The sequence below is a fragment of the Myxocyprinus asiaticus genome, chromosome 42 (assembly GCF_019703515.2).
Source record: "Myxocyprinus asiaticus isolate MX2 ecotype Aquarium Trade chromosome 42, UBuf_Myxa_2, whole genome shotgun sequence".
Lineage (NCBI taxonomy): Eukaryota > Metazoa > Chordata > Actinopteri > Cypriniformes > Catostomidae > Myxocyprinus > Myxocyprinus asiaticus.
This window is the reverse complement of record NC_059385.1, coordinates 17,917,783-17,930,210: the sequence shown is the minus strand read 5'-3', so window position 1 is coordinate 17,930,210 and position 12,428 is coordinate 17,917,783. Positions and strand designations below refer to the sequence as shown.

General features: G+C 41.7%; 1 protein-coding gene across 1 annotated transcript in view; it reads left to right on the top strand.

The window, feature by feature from the left end:
- The window catches only part of LOC127432841 (1,4-alpha-glucan-branching enzyme-like), a 261,140-nt gene that overhangs the window by 57,140 nt on the left and 191,572 nt on the right, over window positions 1–12,428 (top strand). The window lies entirely within an intron of this gene.

The window sequence follows — 12,428 nt, the reverse complement described above, 5'->3', positions numbered from 1 at the left end:
GCTATTTATAGGTTTATTCCCCTGAAAATTTAACACTGTGCCTCTATGCTACTTTTCAAAACATTGTTTGTTTGAGCATTCCAACCAGTCTGACAAAGCAACATTGAATCAGCCAATGGAGTGAGGCAATAGTACCGTTGTTGTTTTTTTTTTTGTTGTTGTTGTTGTTTTTCTACCAATGGAAAACGGTGGTAGTGTTCGGGAAATATGTTCGAAAAAAGTCATTATTTTTGCAAATCCATTTGGTGACACTAGTGTCACAGAAACTATATACTTCATCTTTAGTATGCTGATATTTACAAATGTTGCTTATTGCTGTAACGTATGCTGGCTGCTGACAATGATGGCAATGACGAAGACGTGAAGATGAAGAACCCAAGTGCAGTTTATTTTCAAACGTGAACACCAATAACCCTGACTACAAAACAAAACATGAACATGGATTAAACTAGGCTTGACCATGGCTTGACCATGGCTTGACCATGGCTTGACCATGGCTTGACCATGGCTTGACCATGGCTTGACCAACACATCCGATAACATTCAATACTCCACCAATAGACAATGCAAACATGAGGGCTTAAATACAAGACATGGGAGAACATAAACCAATGAACAAACAGAACTGATAACAAGATAATTAAACAATAAACCAATGAAAACATGACACATGAACATGGAGGGAAAACAGAAATCACATGACTAGGGAAACAGGAACACATGACATGAAACAGGACATGGACAAAATAAAAGACATGAATCAACAGAATACACCTGACAATTGCTTGGATTTCAACGCAACCAAAAAATAAGGCTTTCTCATGCACATTTTGAAAAAATAAATAAATATATATATATATATATATATATATATATATATATATATATATATATATATATATATATATATATATATATATATATATATATATATATATATATATATATATATATATATATATATATATATATATATATATATATATATTGCAATTTACACATGCAACCCCATGTGGTCAGTGACTTTAATTTATTGTTTACCATCATTGTACCACCACCATCTATGCCTTGAAATTATTTCTGTGAACATTGTTCAGAGGGAATTTTGTTGAAGGCCATACTTTTAGAGAAACACGGTGTCTTGTATTTTTGAGAACTCCATCAATTATGTTCCTCTTTATTAAATTTATGCAGGCATTTTGCCATTTCCATTTCAATTTTAACATTTTAACAAGATCCGCTCAATGACAAATTGCCTTTTGGTAATTACTGATTAAGCATACATGACTGATTTGTGCTTTGTGCTTATTTGTGCTTAATTGGTGCATATTCTGTTCACTCTTTACCCAGTGATGGGGAAGATCAATTTTTTTGTTGTTGTTTTTTTTTTTTTTTCATTTAAATTGATAATGCAATAACAGCAACTGTGTGATTGTCATGTTCTGTCTCCCTCTTGTTTCCATGGACTCTTATTTTGAAGTTTCCCACTGGAATCCATTTCCCAGAGAGCACTGCCCTCATCACTACCAGCTGATTTTCCTCATCTGTCTTTCATTCCCTCATTAGTTCCTTTATGTATTTATACCCTCCTGTTATGTTCATTCATTGTCAGTTCTCGTCTGTGTAATGCTTGTGTTAGTTTGCAGATTTGGTTTATGGCACCCCACTTTGTTTTATATCGTCTTCATCTTCCTCATTAAAGCCTGAAAATAGATCCATCGCCTCTCACCTCATCATCATCATCATCATCTATACTACACAAATACGTGACAGTGATATGGCAAGACGTTGGAAGATTCATCCCTTTAATTTAACTCTAGTTGTTCAGGAACTCTTGTCATGTAACACTTACTTTAAAAAGTGACTTCCACCTGCTGTGAGTTCTGCCTCCTGCAGTTCCCTTTCGTAGGAATTCGATCTGCGTAATCGCACTGGGGATACGCCCTGATTGTCACGTGGTCTGAAGCCCTTGTACAATCACGGCAGTTTATTGGCTGGTGGCACTTAAGCAATGCCCCTAGGGAGCTATGTCACGGGCTACATAAAAGTGCTCGCTTTGGCGCCATCGAGTCAGATTTTCTGTTCTTCAGTGCACGATCACGTCTGGCCAATGTTGTACCAATGACTCATATCGAAGCAAGGATAATTATTATTCTCCCTTTTGAGTGGCAACACAGGATGGAATTTAAGAAGTGACTCATGTAATTTTATACAGAGCAATTTTAATGTGGTTTTTCCAAACATTACAAGGGTCCGATGGGGGGCAGCGGCGCTGTTCGAAGCTCACAATTTCTGACCACGAGGCATTATCCCCACTTGTTCCAGTCCCACGGCCTCCAGATTGGAGCTCCATGTGCAGGGGCATTTTGGGATTTTCAGCTTTGTGTCTGAGAAGATTGGAGTGCGAACGGACATTGGATTCTTCCTCGTGTTTGTGGCCCTGCCCTTTATTGAAAGCGCGAGTCTTGTCGGACATGTTTTTAAGCCTAGCTTGGCAGCAATTTTCTGATGAACAAGCATGCAAAAGAGTTACCATGCGTGTTACCATGCATGTCTTGAGTCGTTGCTATTAAAAATGCTGTATGAGAGAATTTGTCATTGATGGTAAGGAAACAAATTGGTCCCCTTTGTCCCTATTTTCTTTTTCTGTGTTGTTCTGGGAGAATGCACATGAATAAGGCAATGGAGGAGCAGCCTCAGCCTTTCTCTCTCTCCCCTCCAGATTCGAAGTGTATTGCTCACGGCAGAGGGGATCATGCATGGACCGGTGAGCTCGGCCGCAGAACGAGGAGGCTGGAATAAGAGAATATTACCCAACGGAGTGATGGCGAACGTACACACACGAGCGTTTCGTTGGTGCCATTATTCTTTCGGGATGCTATCAGGAGCTGCAAGGTATTTTAACTCTTTTTTTTTTTTTTTTTTGTCTTTCGCCCATTTGTGGACCATGCGGACAAGAGACACGCACTGCTATCTCTGCTCAATTTTTCATTGGCAGCATGGACGTCACTCATTTCAGACAGCTGTTGGATCTACACACAAAGGTTTTGCAGTCCAACCAAGCACATCGTGTTAAGGAATACTTTGAGCTAACGTTGGCTCCATTTGGAATTTCCCTCGTTTTTCCCCCGCGGCTCGTGCTGGGGAACGAGTTGGTCAAGGCAATGCTTTTGTTTGTGAGGGTGTTTCGTGCTATCTGGGTACTATGCATTGTTCCCCCATTATATGCAGGGACCAGATTAGTTCTAACCCGTTTTTTCAGTACACAAATTTAGCTCAGTCTCCCCCGTAATTTATGCTGGTGAATGAACATTGAATATTTTCAGCTTGAGTTTTGCCTCTGCCTCCATGACCAAGGGTCTAGGGGCACGCATAATATAATTCAATTTACAGTAAAAATAGGTCTACACACGAGCCTGACGGGCTTGCTGTGTAACAAAGGATGAGCCCCTATTCAGTAAATGAAATTGGACTGTATAAACGTATCCGTTTCTCTCCTGTTTGCCCTTCGGTCAGTATCAGGATGAGTTTGCCATTATACGTGCCTCAAAATGTCCGACAACCAGAATATGGTTCCGTTTTCCCCCGCAGCTTGCTGGGGAGTGAACATTAAAAAAAAAAAAAAAATGCTTACTGAACTCAGCCTCTTTCTCCATGACCAAGGGTCTCGAGACATGCATAACAGAATTCAATGTTCATCAAGTACAAGTGTACACAAAATACACAGTGAACTTAAGCACTACACGTTGTCCCCCCATAAGAATGCTGGGACCGTTGTGCCGAGCCTGCTTGCTTTCAAATCCCCTCCATGTTCGCACATTCTTCCCCGTTCTATGCTAGGGAAGATGGTTTATCTGGCATCCTCTCCTGTAAATACATTCAGAGTGACTGCTTTTTATAACTGCCTAATCAAATTCGGCATCTGTCTCCATGACCAAGGGTTTTGAGACATGCATAACAGAATTTGATATTCATTGAGCACAAGTGTACACAAATTATACAGTGTACATAAGCACCACATGTTGTCCTCCCATAAAGAAGGCCGGGGCCATTGTGGCGAACCAGTTTTCTTAAATAAAAAAATTTTTCAAGAGTGTTTTGCAGACAGGGTTGCCTCGTCTTGTTGCCGCTGTAGTGGATGAGCATGTGCTTATCAGTGGAGTCTCTGTCAGTAGACATTCTCTTGTCTCTCGTTTTATGCGTTGGGTATGCAGGCTTAGACCTTTTCGTCCCATCCGCATTCCCTTATGGGATTTATCTGTTGTTTTAGAGGAGCTCTTCTGTGCTCCATTTGAGCCCTTGGCAACAGTCACTGATAAGTTTCTGACTTTTAAAACTAGTAGCATTGGCATCGTTTAAAAGGGGTGGTGATTTGCATGCCCTGTCGATCAATCCCTTATGTATGGATTTTGCGCCAGGGTGTTTAAGACTGGTGTTAAGACCTAGTTTGGGCTAATTATCTAAGGTTATTTCTACATAATTAATAGTCTGCAAGCAAAATGTTCAGGCTGAAAGATTGCATATGTTTTGCCCAGTTTGGGCACTGCGAGTTTATGTTGACTGTGTGCTTTGGTGGCCGCAACATGGGTGTTTTGGTGTCCAAGCAAAAGCTGTTTTAATGGCTTACTGATGCAATTTCAAGTGCTTACAAAGTGCGCAGTTTACCTTCACCTTTGGGTTTTTGAGCCCATTCTACGAGGAGCATGGCATCCTCATGGGCTTTGGTTAGAAGTGCGTCCTTGGAGGACATTTGTAAGGCAGCAGGGTGGTCCTCTCCACATACATTTGTTAGATTTTATAATCTGGATGAGGGTTTGACTCCTGCTTCCCAGGTTCTCTCTGTTGGAACAGGAGTAAACTCATAATTTTTTTGTTTTAATCAGACGCTTTAGCTCGCTTGTGCGCACTATATGCTTGGCACACAGGTATAGACAGTTGGCAGCTACTGTTCGCATGGCGTGAATGTATATCATTCCCAATGCTATTACTCAGCTCGAGTTCCTACAAAAGGGAACATCTTTGTTATGTGAAACGTAACCCTGGTTCCCTGAGTGGGAACGAGATGCTGCATATGCTGACCATACTCTCTAGCAGCTGTATAGGCATGTGTATAGGCAAAATCTGACTCTGGCGCCAAAGCGAGCGCTTTTATGGAGCCCGTGATGTAGCTCCCTAGGGGCGTCGTTTAAGCGCCACCAGCCATTAAATTGCCATGATTGTACAAGGGCTTCAGACCACATCACACTCAGGGCATGTCCCCAATGCGATTACGCAGCATCTCGTTCCCACTCAGGGAACCAGGGTTACGTTTCACGTAACCGAGACATTTCGTTCTCTTGAGTAGAACTGAAACTTAAAGTATTTTGTCGTTTTAATTTTTTGGTGCTACTTTAGGTCGAATATATTGTAAAAAGCACTAGAGGTTTGAATGGCAATTATTGGGCAGAGAGAAATAGACTAGTGTTTCTCTGTTGTTTGAAAGTGTGAGTAAGAGAGGAAGGTAAGTTCATTTATATTCACCCAAGGGGTCAGTGGCTGAATTTTCTCATTTTTTAATGCATTTTGTGGGTATCAGGTGGACAGATGGAGCCCCAAGTTTTGGTGGAAGTTTCTGTGAGGTAATTGGCTGTCATACACAGCTTCTTTAAGCCTGCAGGGGGGATTCAGGGAGGGATATTAATGGAGGGTGAGTGGCCAGGTTTAACATATGGAAACTTGGGGTGCTGAACTTGTGGCAAGAGTGCACTTTCCTCACTCTTTCCCTCCTACAGAATATCCTGTCGTAGGTTCTAATTAAATTGTATCTCTCTCGCTCCTGTAATTTCCTTTCTTTTCTCAAGGTCTGTCTTTTCTTCCCGTCCCGACTTCTCCCTCAGGCATGCTGGAGGTGTGTAATCCATGTGTATTGGTCTCTTTTATAACTCTAAAAATAATCAGCTGGTCTTCTAACAGAGGACTATAGCACCAGTGCTTGTGATATCTCACTGCATGAATGGAGTTCAAGAACTCATTTTGATTGGACAGGAAATGTAACACTGATTCTTGAGATAAGGGACAAAAAAAGTTTTAAATCTTAATTTTTATTTTTGAATACTAAATGAATATGAAATTGATATATTTGGGTAACACTTAAGAATACTGCTTCACACTTAATAGGTAACTATGCAGGAATTAATGCATTAGCCTACAAATGAGTAGTACTGCATTAGTACTTCATTCACTAACTATTAAGTAATATAGAAACACAATTAACTAATCAGTAAGTAATAGCGATCTAACGACTGTGGTAGTTCACTGTTGGCTAATCAATTATTTCTGAATTTGTATTTGCCTCATTGAGAACTATTAACTAACTATGGGCAAATTAAAAGAACTACTAATTAATTACTCATCACAATATGAACTCCTCAAAATCCAGTGTCAAAAATATGAACAGTTATATTTTTATTGCCAAAAATGAAAATGCATCATCAGAGATGTTTATGTGTTATGTGGTCTTCCACTGGAAATCAGTTCATGAATGCAACATCACTCTAACTCACCTAGTCTACGGTGCCTTAGTGTCATGACTAGTCAGCTTACCTTAAATAAAGGGAGGTTGAACTGAATGTGTCCAACCTCTGTATTATTTGAGGTATCTTTTGTAATCATTAATGTAATCATTAAGTTCTTATCAATAATTAACCAAATATTGAGAAAGGGGTCCCTGCAAATACTGAGGACATGCAATTTTGTATATAAAGTCTGGCATCAACTCACAATCTTTATCTAGAAGTAAAAAGAGAGCATTTTTTGAGAAGGCAGCTGACCTCGAGGCAAACACTCCTATCTTTTCAATGTTGTTTTGATGATTTTTACAAGCTTTAAAATTACAAATAATGGCAATAATATAGAAAAGAAAACATGGAAATGTATTGTGTGGGTCCTAATGTGTTGGAAAATAGCAATGAATTCATTTTTAGAGGTACCTTCACATGCTTGCCCTTTTGTATTATATACATATCAGCATTATATCAGCTGACGGCCACCCTGATATGTTGATATCTGCAGCAGTCATTGTAAAAACCATATCAGTCACTCACAACTTGAAACATGTTGACCCATGGTGCTTATGTGGGTGATGCAAGTTCAAATTTGACTTGCGACATGACCTGATCCTATTTCAAATTTCTCTCCCCTAATAATCTCCTGTCACTCTCCACTATATCTGTCCAATGCAAAAACAAAAGCCCAAAACACAAACCACTAATATACTGTTAGTTTTAGATGACAATCACTATTCTGAATATTGGTGGGTACACACCTCCTTTAATGTCGATGGTGGTTATGGCCATGCTGTTGGATGTACTATGGGAGAAAACACTGCAATATGATAATGATTAGCAACTAAATGACATCACTGCAGTCGTGGGTTTGTATTGATAGCCATGATTTAGGATAAACTCCTGCAGGTGGGTGAAGAAGAGGCCAATTTCTGTCAATGCTATTTAACATACACATGCACACATTCTGGGGTAAAGGAATGCACTCTCAATGTTTCATGAGATTTCCTTTCATCGTCCCTTCAATCAATGTTGCCTAATATATTTTCCATGCACAACCTTTAGAACAAATTAGAAACCTGCTGTAAGCGTTAGTTAAAATGAACTCTGCTTTTTTGTTGTCAAGACCAACAACCCTGAACCTCTCATTTATTCAGCCATTAATATTTCAGGGACCTGTGTAGTGATATCGCATTTGAAAAACAACGGGAACACTGAATGCTCAAAGACTTTTAGCAGACGAGCGTGATCAATACAGATCCCCAGGTGGCTCACAGATCTCTAAGCAAGCTCTCCAGCAAGGCCATGTTTAATTCTCTGTGTGGGTAGATTCTTTTTTGTGCTTGTGTTTGTTGAGAGATACCTCAGTGACTCCAGACAGCCGATTCAGGGGTATATTCATCGTCTCAGGGGAAATCAAAACACTGTTAACTGGAGTCTGAAAGAAGTAAAAAAGGAGAAAAGTAGAGTTTTCTATAGTTGTTCCTTACGGAAATTGTCTGGGAAGTGAGTTTGTATGTTTGGATCAGGTTTTGCCAAAGTAATATTTAAAACCATCAGACTAGTCAATATACATTATATTCTGTATATATATATATATATATATATATATATATATATATATATATATATATATATATATATATATATACACACACACATACAGTATATGAGGCTGAGTAAATAATGACAGAATTTAAATTTTAGGGTGAACTATCCCTTTAATAATAATAAAAAAAAATAAAAAAAAAGAATTTTTGTGAGGATTAGGTTTAAGGTTAGGGGATGGAAAATATGATTAGCACAGTACAAAACAATGGGAGTCAATGGAAAGTCCCCATCACAGTAATAAAGCAAACGTTGGTGTTTGTGTGTGTGTGCAGAGTGGAAGAAATCTGAACAACTTAAACCCTCCATATCTCAGTCAACACACAGAAATTTCCAGATGTTTACCCAGCAGCCCGATTAACACTCTGGGTCCTTTTCTCTTTGATTGTGGTGTGAGATGTGAGGCTGGACATCCTATAGAGCATTGCAAATTATTTAATGTGAGATTTTGTGGGGATTTTTTATGAATTTTTAATATACACTACTGTACTACTTTTTTGCTCTAACGCTACACTCTCAAATTAACTAATGTTCTGGGTTTAAAATAAGTTAAGCTAACTCAAAAGTATTTGTGGAATAATGTTGATTACCACAAAAAATAATTTTGACTCTTCCCTTTTTTATTATATATACTGTATATATATATATATATATATATTAAGAAAACACAGTTTCACAATGAATAAGACACCCTATGCCTTTGGGCATCATACATTATGTCGCAGCTAACTAGTAATACCAATTGACATTTTAAAAACATGTCCATGCACGAAAGCCAGAACTTGAAACAACACTTAATGCTCAAGCAAGCCTAATTTTAACTGCAGCATGACTGTTTTGTGAAATGAACGTCTCACGAACAGACATTCAAAAATCATAATTTTTCATATGAATCTACCAAGGAGGTTTATAAATCGATCTAATAATATTTGCGATTTATTTGTTGCTTGCAATAAATTTCGTATCGTCAGGGTACACGGTTATGCTGCGTTCCATTCAAGTTGGATGTGGAATATTCCTGCTTGATATCTCGGACCATAAATGCATTTTATTCCCCAATATTCGGAACTGCAACTCTCCCATTAGCTTAGCAGGGGTTTGACTCTCATTAGAGATGTCTCCTAGCAACCCAACTGATAAACAATGCTGCAACGCTAGCATTTGTGCTTCAGGTGTACGATTATCAAAGGAGATTATAATTTACCATTTTTTATACACCTGTTTCTGCAGGCGTTTATTAAACAAGCTGTAATATCATATAATGTGGAAACGAACTCATTTATCGATATTACTTAATAAACTGAATGTTTATCACTTACTTTTGTGGCTGGATGAATGAGGCACAGACAATTATTCTTAAGTGCACAGTCCCACAAAGGGGGTGTTTTATTGTGACAATACGTAAAAGAATAACTTAATGGTGTGTGGTGTCTTCAGTGCAAGGGCGGGGTGAGCGTGCCAGGGTGTCTGTGTTCGTGAATCCGGTGTTTCGTGAAGCTTCTGCGGAATGCGTGCGGTGATCGTCACTCACTTGTTGCTGGAGTCTGGAATTGAGAGAGAGATAGAAGAGGATTAGTGTCATGCCTTGGAGTTGATGCTCACCGTCTTCCTCTTCCTCCGGCGTTTAAATCCCCTCCAGCTAATTGTTCGCAGGTGATGCCGATCAGCGTCTGCATTCCACGGTTGATTGGCAAATGAGCTCCAATTTCAGGGCGACGCTGAAATGCACGGGGTACTCGCCAAATTCCCCCCCAAAGCGACATCCTAGAGCTGGAAGCACACAGAGGGGATGGGAGGGAGGGAGTGAACTTTTACACAGACCTGACCATCCTTTGAACATCCTGGACAGGCCATCTGCATTGCCGTTGGCTGTCCCCGCTCGATGTTGCACCTTGAAATGGAAGTCCTGGAGGGCGAGGAACCAGTGGTTTACCCTGGCATTAGAGTCCTTCGCTCGTGCCATCCATTGCAACGGGGCATGGTCAGTCAGCAGAGTGAAGCTCCAGCCCAGTAGATAGTATCGTAGCTCCAGGACGGCCCACTTTATGGCCAACGCTTCCTTCTCCACTGCCGCGTACCGGGTTTCAGCTGGGGTCAGCTTTGGGCTTATGTACACTATGGGGTGTTCTACGTTGTGCTGAACGCTGTCTTTTCCCTGGATGATGGGGCTAGGGGTACCTGCCAGTATCCTTTGGTCAGATCCAGGGTGGATATATATCACGCTCAGCCCAGCCGCTCGATGAGCTCGTCCACTCGGGGCATGGGGTATCCGTTGAAGGTGGAGACTTCATTCAACTTCAAGAAGTCATTGCGGAAGCGGAGGATGCCACTGTGTAATATATTTATCAAGTTGAAAATAAATTAATCAAGTATAATCAATGTAAATATAGCCATTTTATTCTACAATTATTTCTGATGGTCAAGCATGTATCTCACTGTGTGTGTCTGTGTAGGCCTGTGAAGGAATGGAATGTGCTCACATATGGTAAACTGATCTCATGACTGCTGAGAAAATATATGGTGAGGCTCTTTCACAGATGTCTCCTGTCCACTTCTTAAAATAAACAGACTGGAGTTACAGAACAGGGTGATGGTTAAAGTTGACATGTATGGAATGTATTAACCACGCCTTGGTAGATCATATATAAACGGAAGAAACCCAGTTGCTGGAGTTGCTCTGCAGATAAAGTCTATCTTCTGGCATCAAAACCCCAAGACTTTGAGAGTGATCTTTCACAGAGGTGGCAGAAGCCACAACACCATCACCATTCGGAACTATCACGATCGGGCTGGACCAGGGGCTTCTGGACTCTTTGATGACCCCGAGTTGTAGCATCCATTGCACTTCTTCCTCTATAGCCTGTCGGCAAGCCTCCAGGACCCGGTAGGGATGCTGCCGCACGATGGTTCCTGAAGGTGTGTGAATTTCATGATGGATCATGTTGGTCTACAACATGCAACTGGAAAACATGTTACTGAACTGTCCGACCAGGGCTTCTAATTCCTTCCTTTGATTCGCGGAGAGTCGGTTTCCCAGATCTACCACTGGGGCTTCTGTTTGGGCCTACCCAATGACCCGTCTCTCAGGATTGGTCCAGTGTTTGAGGAGGTTAATATGGTAGATCTGCTCTGCTTGTCTTTGTCCCAGCTGCCGGATGCAATACGTTATCGGCCCTGCCCGTTCCACCATGGTGTATGGACCCTGCCAGGTGGCCAGGAACTTAGACGTGGTACAGGGGATCAGCACCAGGACCCAGTCTCCAGGGTGAAATTCACAAGCTTGGGCAGGGCAGTCGTATGTGTGCTGCTGGGCCCGTTGGGCCTCTGCCAGATGTTCACGCACCAGGGGCATCACTTTCTCAATCCTCTCTCTCATCTCATGTACATGCTCAATTACTCTTTGGTTCAGTGAGGGCTGTTGCTCCCAAGCCTCCCGGGCGATATCTAGTAGTCCCTGGGGCTGGCGACCAAACAGTAACTCGAAGGGTGTAAATCCAGTGGATGCCTGAGGTACTTCCCTGATGATGAACAGCATGTAGGGTATCATGAGGTTCCATTCGTGCCCATCCACATTTACCACCCTCTTCAGCATCCGTTTTAGGGTCTGGTTGAAGCGCTCCACTAATCCGTCCATCTGGGGGTTGTAAACCGAGGTGCGGAGTTGTTTCACCTGCAGCAGCTTGCACACGTCAGCCATAAGCCGGGTCATAAACGGAGTGCCCTGGTCGGTGAGGATCTCTTTTGGGATGCCGACTCGGCTGAACAGCAGGAACAGCTCTCGAGCGATGTTCTTGGAGGTGGCTTTCCTCAGTGGCACTGCTTTGGGGTACCGAGTCACATAATCCACTATGACCAGGATGTGCTCATGTCCCCAGGCAGACTTCGGCAGTGGTCCCACCATGTCCATCCCGATGCATTCGAAGGGCACCTCGATGATGGGCAGGGGTATAAGTGGGCTGGGGGAGGTCGTCGTGGAGCTGTTCTTTGGGAGACCGCGCAGCTCTGGCAATAGCGCCTCACTTCTGCATCCAGTCCGGGCCAATGGAACCGGTCCCTAATTTGTCGGGTGGTGTTCTCAATTCCTAAGTGTGATGCAAGTGGGCCAACTCTAGCACGGTCTCTGTCTTCGTACGCGGCACCATCAAGAGGCGTTTCTCCTCCCCCCACCTGTGAGCAACACAGTAAAGCAGATCATTTTACACAATGAAGTGAGGAGAGGGGTGAGGGGCAGGAAGTCGTACCTTGCCATTGACTACTCTGACCTGGGACCAGCAGTTT